Below are 10830 nucleotides of genomic sequence, written 5' to 3'. Positions count from 1 at the left end.
CCTCAGTTTCCCCCTTTTATAAAATCATAGGTTTGGACTAGATGGCTTTAAGGTCTCTTCTGGTTCCAGAGCTATGATACTATTATTCCCCATGTCTGGAATTTCTCCCTCACTTCAGTCTCCTTAGAATGCTGAATTTCTTTGAAAATACAACTCAGCTGCCTTTTCTTTCACAATAATAGCTTTCCTACCCCTCAGTTCATTAGTGCTTACATTACCTTTGCTTTGCGTTACTTTTGGTATATCTTATATTTACTTATGTCTATATCCCTTTTTTTAAAACCCTTACCTCTGTCTTAGAATCAGTAGTGAGTATTGGTTCCAAGGTAAAAAAAAATTGTTAAGGGCTAGGCAGTGGGGGTTAAGTGACTTAAGGTCACACATCTAGGAAATATCTGAGGTCAAATTTGAACCCAGCTTATCCTGACTTCAGGACTGCTATTCTATCCACTGTGCTATCTAATTGCCCCTCATACCTATATAATTTTGCACTCCCTCCCCCCTCTCCTGGCTCTTTGAGGGCAGAGGCTGTTTTTCTCTTCCAAAGTGTAGCTCTTTGGGGGTCAGGATTATTTCCCTTTTTTTGTCTTTGAACCACCAGCACTATTCTGATACCTTCCTTGTACATTGCTATTGTGGTTCAGTTGTTTCCCCCCATTTGGAGTTTTCTTGGCCCAGATACTGGAGCACTTTAACATTTCCTTTTCTAGATCATTTTACAAATAAGGAAACTGAGGTAATTAAATGACTTGCCCAGGATCGCCCTACTAGTAAGTTTTTAAGGTCAAACTGCACTCAGGTCTTCCTAACTCCAGTCCTAGCACTCTATCCACTGTGTCATCTAGCTATCCTTGTACATAGTTGGCCATTGATAAGTGTTTTTTGGATTGAAGTGCATTAACTTTCCTTTAGAAGATCAGAGACTATTTCCATATCTTTCCTCTTTTCTATAAAAGGAAACAAAATCAAGAAACAAGTGATGGACCTATGCCATTTTCCTAAAACTACTCCACTGAAACAGCACAGGTACCCTCTTTCCAAATGCCATAATGACTAGGATTCCTGACCTGACTTTGGATACTTTCCTCTAGGAAGGAACTCTTAAAAAATCAAATAACCCAACAGCCAAGGGACCAGGTTGTTGTCCTTCTATAGTAGGGTGCTCTGTGTTACTAAATTCATGTGGAAATTCAATATCCTTTAATTCTAAGGCTCTAGGCAGGGTTCTATGTTCTCCCACCTTGGTTCAGCTGCACAGAAATCCCAATTAAATTCCATTGGTATTTCTTGTCTTTTTTCTCCAAAATTGGTATTCCTTTTTAGAGAACTCGTCTGTCAGTGCTTTAACCCCACTCTCACCTTAATATGTATTCATTTTTTTTCCTTCTTGCCAGTTTGGACCTCTCCTTTTCTCCCAGGACCGAGTTTCTAGTGTGGTGTAGGAAAAAGAACCAACCCCCCCCTTCTAAGATCTGCCCCTGGCACTAATTCTCACTTTATTGGGCAAACCCCTCCCCTACCTGGATTTCAGACCCTCCTTATACCCCCATAAAGCCAGGGGTTTAATAAAATGTTCTTTAAAGTCCCTTATTGACAGGCAGCATGATCTTTTTAGAAAAAGAAATGGGTCTAGAGTCAGAGGATTGACATTCAAATTCTGGCTTTGCTACTTATATCTTTAGAACTTTTGACAAGTCATTTCTTTTCTTTCTGTCACAGTTTCCTCATCTATAAATGACAGGGTTGGTCTCTAAGGCCTCTTCCAGTTCTAAATCTATGATACTAATTCCAATTATTGTCAGAAAATTACTATGGACATCCCTGGTTTTTTTTTGTTGTTTTTTAAAATGGCCTTGAAGACCTGACTAGGAGGAATTTCTTTGGTGGGAGGGGAGTCATGTCTGCTTTGGGGCACAGATTTATCAGCAAAATTCCCTGTGACATCCATTAGGGTTCTCTGTAGCCAGGAATTCTTCTCTAATTGCACACATAGACAACTGCCATTCCTGGTGACCAAAAGATTTGTATCTTGGGCAGGGTAGGATATAGTAAAGCTCAGAAAAATGCAGAAAGCAAAGTTTTTCTTCCTCTACTGTGTGTTCAAGCCCAAGGATGGCTTCAGTCTTTAGTCCTCCCTCTCCCTCTCCCTCTCTCCCTCCCTTCCTTCCTCTCTCTCTCTCTCTCTCTCTCTCTCTCTCTCTCTCTCTCTCTCTCTCTCTCTCTCTCTCTCTCTCTCTCTCTCTCTCTGTGAATTGTAGCCATGTTTCCTTAGTTAGTCCCCTGGATCTGTTTCCAGCATTCATTTTTGTTGTCAGCCTTGGATTTGTTTACTTATTATTTGGCGAACCCTAATTTTATTCTCTGTAAAATGACAGAATTGAACTAGGTGATTCTCCATGGTCCCTTCTAGGTCCAGAACTATGATCCCAGGGTTCTGTTTCTGAACTTGCTTGAATCAATCTTTCCCTTAGTCTGATGGACTCTATTTCCTGACTTCATTGACATTCTTTACCTGCATGAAATTCTTCTATCTTATGTGTGACCCATTTTACTCTTTAAGTCTCAGTCCTATTATCCTGTCCACTGGCTGTTCAGTGTTCTCCATCTGTACCTGTCTGTCATCCTTAGTCAGTGATATTTAGTTCTTGATGACCAGTCCTTTCTCTGCCTTCCACTAAAAGGCCAGCTGCTAAGCAGTTTTCACACAGTAAATTTATCTGATAAACTTATTTGTACTAATGTGTTAATGACTAACAATTTTTCTTTTATTGCCCTTCCTAGGATAATTTGCATTTTAACAGGGCAGATTAGCTCAAAAGAATGAACCTAATAAGGTTAGGGTATAATATAGCAGGTTAGTAGGAGAGAGCTATTTTTTTTGGGGGGGGGGGAGATGATTTCATGGTGTCTCTTTAATTCCCATTATGGAGGTCCCACAATGTAGGGAGTCATTCAATCTGCCTAAACATAGACCTTGCTGGATAGTCTTGGGTTCAATTTCTGACTCTGTCACTTACTAGTGATATAAACCTGGCTTCCTCTTGGGGTTTCCATTTAATTTCTGTTCCAATGAAATAGTTCCTAATTTGTTTCTTCTAGTTCCAATATTTCCTGATTCTGGTTCTACATTTTGTAAATCATTGTGTGATTTGTGTGTAGGGCACATAGACACATATATACAAACACACACACACACACACACACACACACACATGCCATTGTCTTTCTTGGGCTAAGGGAGAGCCAGTATAATATAGTAGAAAGAATAAAGTTTTTGCATTTACGCATACTGGGTTTGAATCTCCACCCTCAGGCAAGGTCCTTAATCTCGTCGGGCTTCATTTTTCTCTTGTGCAAAATAAGTTGGGCCACAAGATCATAAGAACTCTGCTAGCTTTACATCTATGATACTATATAGAAACTCTTCTTCTGGTTTCCAGAATTCTCCTGGGGAGAAAACTGAGCTTTCTTCAGCTGGGTGCTGTAGGGCTGAGGACACTGAGAAGAGAATGGAGCTTGTCATATGTCTTGCTCATATTTTCTGAGCTCTTATATCAGAGAGCTATTTTAGGCCTGCTTTTCTGGGCCTGTTCTCTTTAACTAGGAGTTACATACTTGTACCAAAAGAACTATTTCTTTCATTGAAGAAGACAGAATTACTGTACTTATGGACATTAAAAAAAACAACAACAACTCAAAAAACACTAGGGAGTATCAGTTCAATTGTTTGATCAAGTCACCTTTCCCAGATTTGTGGTGACTGTAACAACAGTAGACATCACTAGCCTGGTTCTATTTAGACTAGTTCCAGAAGACACTAATGGAACTAAATGAATTTGCTGCCCTGTATGTTCTAGCTTATACCTCAGAATGCCTGTTTCACTGGTCTTCTCTCATCATGTATCTTGAAATATTAGCCCAGGTAGGTCAGATATCTTTTAATAACACCCCTAAATCAACTGGGAAACGGTTAAGGGGGTGTAGCTCCCGATTCCCCCAATTTATTTTCAAGGTCATGTACCAGGGGCCTTAAATCATATAGGGTATAAAACTGGAGGGATTTGGGAACTGTCAAGAACTAGAAAGTAGAGTGTGAGAGACATTGACATTCTGATCAATGACTGGAGACCCAAACAAATCAGTGCAGGACTTTAAGAGATGAAGTCTCACTGTGTTCTCTCTGTCATCAGAATTTATAAAGCGTTGCGGTGAAAAGCCCCTAGAGAATATTCCTAGAATTTTGCAAGTCATGAGCGTGTATGTAAAAATCTGACACACATACCCCGGCTCCCACCCCCACCACCAATAGTCTTGTAAGAGCAAAGTGAAAAAATAATCTCCGAATCTGCCTGGCATTCCAGCCCTGTTTGGTTAAATGCTAGGCTCTTGATTTGGAAATGATGCCATATCATAATGCCATTAAATTCTTAGTTCTCTGTATCTTGATTTTGAAAGAAGGAAAGGGTAAGGATCTAATTTTAGCAAGAGAGAGAGACACACATGCACAGAGACACAGACAGAGAGACAGAGAGAGAAGAAGAAAAGAAGAGAAAAAGACATGAAGGAAGAAGAGAGAAATGGATCATACACAGATGTATCATTTCTTTCTCTTTTGCAGGATGCTGAAAAGCTAAATTATGACTTAAAAAAATTTTTTTTGGTTCTATCTCCGGATAAGAGCCCAGAAATTTGTTTACAAATAGCCAACATCCATGTTACACTTTGAGGAAACACTTGAATACACAATCGGCAAACACCTTTTGCTTGCCAGAGATACTTGGAGTTGGACTGAATGTTGCAAGCTTGATGTAGAAACTTTTAGGAGGGTGCTGATACGATGTTACATCCCTCTGACTGCACTTTTTTTCAAAGTCCATTCTTGTGCCCCACCTGAACCCTAAAACAGCTGTGGCAATTTACAACTTCAAATTTAGTGAAATATAATCTAGCAAGAAGGAACTTTATAAAAATTCTTTCTGTAATATTGCAAAACAAATGAGATTCCAGATGCTCTGGACAGGAGACTCTGGAGTTAACCGACTTGATCCAGGGTCATGTTTTTATTTTATTTTTTTCTTCTTTCCTCTTGCTTACTAAAGTAAATGGCTCTGAAATCACCACAGACAAGTATCTTAGCTTTTGCTTCAGGCCCTTATCTCATCTAAGTGTGCTTTATTAGATGAGATCATCTACACAGGACTTATTTCAGTTATAAAATGGAATGGAAATAAAAAAAAATTAAAAATGTAATTGGTCGATGCTCTCCTGCCCTCAGTTTGGGAAAGAAGATTTTGACATGTGAGATTGTAGCCTGATTCTGTGGGCATTTACCCATTTCTGGCTTCTGCTTTCTGAGGACCTTGACATTGGCCATACTATTTTTGGAAAGAATATCTTTCAATGGAAATTTGGCTGGTCATCTCCTACTCCAAAGCTAGGGTCTAGTAGCTAAAGTAATGACAGCACTACAGAGGGTTTCAGGGTACCCCTGAATAAAAGCTACCAGGCTCCCCAAATTCCTAACCTTCCTTTTAAGCAAGTTTCTTAGATGAAGCAGTCATAAGGGGTGGAAAAATCTCTCTGTTTGCTCCCTTACTGCCCAGTTGAGAGAAGAGGGGAAGAAGGCATTCATCTTATTTTTCCCCCCAACGAGATTACAGGCAGTTCTCCATTTATGTAAATTTGCATTATGCAAATTCAACTTTATGTAAAGAATTCTGAAAGACTGAAGTTGAAGATAATATTGTTTGCTATTGTCAGATATGGAGGGTGGGGGGAAGAGAGCCACTGTCCAAATATCTCTCAATAGCTTCACTTAAAAAAAAAAGTTGCACAGCTAACCACCAGTGATAAAGGTTAGGTATAGTGGGTGGGGAAGGGGCAACATACTGTACATATATGTTAACTTTATAGTACTGTGCATATTTTATCATTAATTTTGCTTTTCATTTCCTAATTTTCTTTCTTATCATGGTACAGTATTTAATAGGTCTGCATTTTAATAGATTTTATGACTTACATTAAGGTTTTATTTTGTGTATACCTTTGTTATAGAGGCTAAAGGAAGTGGGTGGGTAGTAGCAAATTTGCATTACATAAAAATCACTTTATATCTAGGTCTGTGGAACATTCTACTTATGTAAAGCAAGAATTGTCCATATTCCTTTCTTCATGTGTGTGTGTGTGTGTGTGTGTGTGTGTGTGTGTATGCACGCGCTATCTACCTATGTGTGTATGTGAGAACGTAGAGGATTTTAGTATTCCTAGAATTGTCTATTTTAAAGCCTGCCCATCACAAAATCAGACTTAGCCTGAATTAATCTTAGCTTACATGTCTTGTTGAAGCACATCTGTTTGACATTTTAAATTTCTCACAGGTCTTATTTTTACAGTTCCTGACCATCAGTCTCTACCCTACATCTTTAAGAAATTCCCTCAATCAAGAGTGAGGCCCGCTGCTTTAAGGAAAACCTGGTAAGAAACCTCCAATTCATGGTATATTAAAATGCTATCTGTTTATGGGTCTATGTGGGTAAACCAATCTCCAGCCTCTGGGAAGAGATAGAAGGAAATGTCAGTCCTTTGCATGGATAACAGCCCTTTATCACTGCATGAACATAGATGGTCACTTCAGGCTAAGTTTATGACCACTGAGTTATTTGGGGTGGTGGCAGGCAGTGGGGGGCATAGATGTGATTTAGGGTCCTTTTTTAAAATTCAGAGGTCACTGTGTATTAAATTGTGAGTCATGGGATCTTGGTGGGGGGCAGCCGGGGAGACTGAATGATCAGGCAGTGGCGGGATATAGTAATTGCACTTAGAGCAAACTGCTCTCAGTGATTTTATTATCAGGCTCCTGAGTATTTGAAGCTATTAATAGATTGGTGCACTTATCAAGGAGTTTTTGACTTCTATCTTGGTTGACAAGCCTCGCAATCATTCTCTCGTCCATATGCACAGCATGGAACTTTGACCTGATGCTGCCAACAGGGCCAGCCCACCAAGGGTGGGTTCACCCCAAAACCAAGGCATGTGCACAAGGAAGGCAGGTGCCCTGGGTGAAGACACACCCACTGCCAGAGTTCATTTCTAATTCACTCACTGAGCCTATGGCTCAGCTATAGTCCAGAGTTAGGGAAAATCATTTTCAGGACAAATCAGCATGTGGTATCCCAATAAGACCCTAGGAGGGGCTTTCATAATTGATGGTTGTTTTCAGCATCCAGGCAGATAGAAACTTAAAAAAAAATTGAAGTACAACTCACAGGTTTGGTGTATTTTTTGTGTGTGTGTGTGGTCTCTATTGAGGCCTATCTGTGACATCCCCAAAAGCCCATATTCCATTCTAATTAGCTAAATCTGCCTTCTCCTGACCACATTCCTTAGAGGTCATCACATAAACCATTTAAATTGATAGCAGAATTATGCACTAAGAAATTAATTTTATAGTGCCCTGTATACAATTTTTTATTGTAACTTTATCTTGTTTCAGAAGTGCTTACTTTCTGATTTTGTGGCTATTACTGACCGTGGATTACTTTTATTTTGGGTTTTACACAACAGTTATATTAGAAATTTGCTGTTTTATTCTTACCTTCTTAGTAAAAATCCTTTTATCACACAATGGGTAATTTATATCCATTACCAACCCTTTCAATCCTTTTCAGTGGGGCTGTCAGTGCCTTTGGCACAGTAATGATTAATGTGATCTAATAATAGTGTGCCATTATATTACCTTAGTAAAACATGTACCAACATCCTATTCAGATCTACCAAATTCATAGCTTCCTATAATATTTTTGTTGAAAGACAGGATTACTATTTTTCAAAGCTGATTTTTTTCCCCTTTAACATATTTAATGAAATTCACAATCCCTTGCCATAGTCATCCCAGGCATGTGTTTGGGCTTGATGGGTGAATTTTATATCGTTCTGCCTTATTGTGATTTGTTAGGCAAAAGGTCTGACATGCAAAGAGATCGAATGGAAAGATTGTTTTGTTTTTGTTTTGTTAAGGCTGTGCTGTTGGTGGTAGGGGGGTGAAGTTTCTTTTTATTTGTTTTTATTTTTTGAAGCTGGCTTATTTTTCGGAGTCTCACTGGGTTTACAATAAGGAAGCATATTTTAGATCAAAAGGCAAATGAAGAGCAAATTTATTGGTATGAAATAATATATATGCATATGTATGTACACATACATATGCATATATATTTTTTTTATTATTGTCCTCCATTTTCTCATGTCTTCTACCACCTGCCCATGTCTAGAGTTGAAACAGCTAACATTAAGGGTGGAGGCCATCTGATTTCCAACATCTATACCCAGGGACATATTTCAGCAAAATAATAAATTGCCTTCTGACCAGCTTGTCCTTCTCCCACTTTAAGTCTTCACCCAGGCAGTGAGAAAAGAAGACTTTTTAGAGTTATTCTTCAGGAGAATTGAGCAGGGCAGGTTCCATAGACAAGGAATGGGGGTAGAGGGTGACAGTCTATAGAGACTGCAAGGATTTGAGTCTTTTCCTTTCACTCACTGTTATTTAAGGAGTTTGGGGTCAGATAATCTTTACTTCTTTTCCTTCCTTTTCTTCCTGAGGCAAATCTGTAGCAAAATGGTCACCCTTGCTTTCCCACCTCTCTGTTAGTATATGCATGTGTTTTGAATTTGTGCAAATGTGCGTGTGTGTGTGTGTGTGTGAGAGAGAGAGAGAGACAGACAGACAGACAGATAGACAGACAGACAGATGGAGAGACAGAGAGACAGAGAGACAGAGAGAGAGGCTTAGGAACGACTGTCACTCTGATGCCTTGTCCTGACTGAAATAGAATTCCCCTTCCTCCTTTCTGCTATTATAAGGCTCTGTTTTAGTGTCTGGCCTGAGAGAGGACCTGTTTCTTGGTTTCATCCACTTAAACCCCATCATAATCATCCATGTGATTGATAACATTCCACCTTTTCATAGGGCCTTAAATCTCTGTCAGCCAAGAAGGACATTATTGTACCGAGGGTGAGATGTACTCAAACAATTACACACTTAAATCTAAATGGAATGGTGTGTCCTCTGATTCCCCATGCTTTGTGATTGGTGTTAACTAGCGAGGTACCTCTCCCTCTTCCTGAAACCTCGGGGAGGGGGAAGTGGACAATAGTAAAGAATAGGGGGTCCCCTAGCAGCTTTTAGTCACTGAGCACCCAAAGGCAGTCAGAGCAATAGGCTCCTTTTTTCAGGAATTTTAGGAAGTGGGTATGGAGATAGATAGAGGGGGCTGGGCTAAGCAATCCTTGTTTTTGATTCAGAACAGAAATCACTGCTGCAACATTGGCTTGAAATATGCAATCAGCTTGAAATCAGGAAAAGTATTTTGAATACAGAATTTATATTGAAATACTTGAATCTTGATACATGCATACACATATACATGTATATATTTAAAGCAGGGGGAGAGGAAAAGCAGAAATAAAGTCTTTGTCATAAAAATATTGCTGTAGTATTTGCCATCTGATTATGCTCTGCCACACTAGAATACATTCTCGTACCATTAACATTTAAATATAAACCGTTCTCATTTGTTTTTATAACTGATTCTTGATAACAGCAGATGAGAAAATACCCCTGCCACCTCAGTTTACCTTTTGTTCTTGGAAGATCTCAAACAAGATACTATATTTGGTGAGAGATGGATATTGGATAAGTACTCTATAGGATTCAGTGGCATGAATGGGGTGCTATCTGCACCAATGGAGATAATAAATGTATTGTGAAGATTCAGGAAAATAATCAAGTAATATTAACTTGCCTTAGTCTAACATAATTGTACATGAGCTGCTAACTGGTAGTGCTCTTTCCCTCCTTAACAATGAGAAAGCCCAAATGTGTTATATAGGCATAAAGTGCTGTAACAATAAAAGACCAATTCTTTATCATCTGTTTTCTTTCTTCTTGCCCTATTTCATCGTCCTTAGTACTTGGGACCCTGGAATGATTTTCTGTGTCTTAGAAAATGTTTTCTGTGGTTGCCTGTGTCCACAAGGCTTTCTTGTGATTGTATTAATTAAATTGAATGGAATATTTAGGGCAGCTGGATGATAGAGTGGATAAAGCACCAGGACTAGAGTCAAAAAGATCTGAGTTCAAATTTTACTTCAGGCACTTATTAGCTGTGTCATCCTGATCAAGCCACAATTTCTTTTTATCTCAATTTCTTCATCTGTTAAATGGGGATGACATCTATCTTGTAGGGTTGTGGGAATCACACGAGTTAATAACTGTAAAGCATTTAGCACAGTGCCTGGCATAAAGTAAATGCTAAACAAGTGTTAGTTGTCATCATCATTATTGTCATTGTCAGTATTATTGCTCTCTTATGTGCCTAGTACAGTGCTGGATCACCTTGAACTAAAAGTGGTGAGATCCCTACAGATACCTTGTTGGCAGTGTTGGCTGCACCCTTAGGGATATACAAGACAGTTTAGAAGACTAGCAATCTCTAACAAATTCTGTAAGCTAAGACAGTCTATCTTCCCTCAAAGTTGGACACACGGGTGAGAAATCTGTTGAGTCCAGAATCCTTCGTTTCCAAGCAGAACATTAGTACCCAAGACAAGACTCTGAATCTCATAATAACAGCTCACATCTGTACAATATTTTAAGGTCTGCAAACCATTTTCCTCAAAATGAATCTGTGCAGTAGCTGGCATCATTGTTGTCATCCCTATTTTGCAAATAAGGAAACTGAGTCCCTGAGAGGTAAGTGACTTGTCCATGGTTACATAGTAAATGTGATGAGGAATTACAACATTCCTGATTCTAAGTCAAGTATTACTCCATGC

At 39.1% G+C, this 10830-nt stretch overlaps 1 protein-coding gene across 15 annotated transcripts in view; it reads left to right on the top strand.

The window, feature by feature from the left end:
• ZNF536 (zinc finger protein 536) overlaps positions 1–10830 on the top strand; it is a 622265-nt gene that overhangs the window by 67274 nt on the left and 544161 nt on the right. For 9 of the 15 annotated variants that reach the window (XM_007474794.3, XM_007474793.3, XM_056812230.1 and 6 more), the window contains exon 2: positions 6378–6474. The gene's annotated coding sequence lies outside the window, so the exon portion shown is untranslated. The remainder of the gene's footprint in view (positions 1–6377; positions 6475–10830) is intronic. The other 6 variants (XM_056812231.1, XM_007474796.3, XM_056812233.1 and 3 more) reach the window with 1 other exon arrangement.

This window comes from Monodelphis domestica, chromosome 1 (genome assembly GCF_027887165.1).
Source record: "Monodelphis domestica isolate mMonDom1 chromosome 1, mMonDom1.pri, whole genome shotgun sequence".
Taxonomy (NCBI): Eukaryota; Metazoa; Chordata; class Mammalia; order Didelphimorphia; family Didelphidae; genus Monodelphis; species Monodelphis domestica.
Note: the sequence above shows the minus strand (reverse complement) of the source record. Positions and strands in the feature narration are given on the sequence as shown.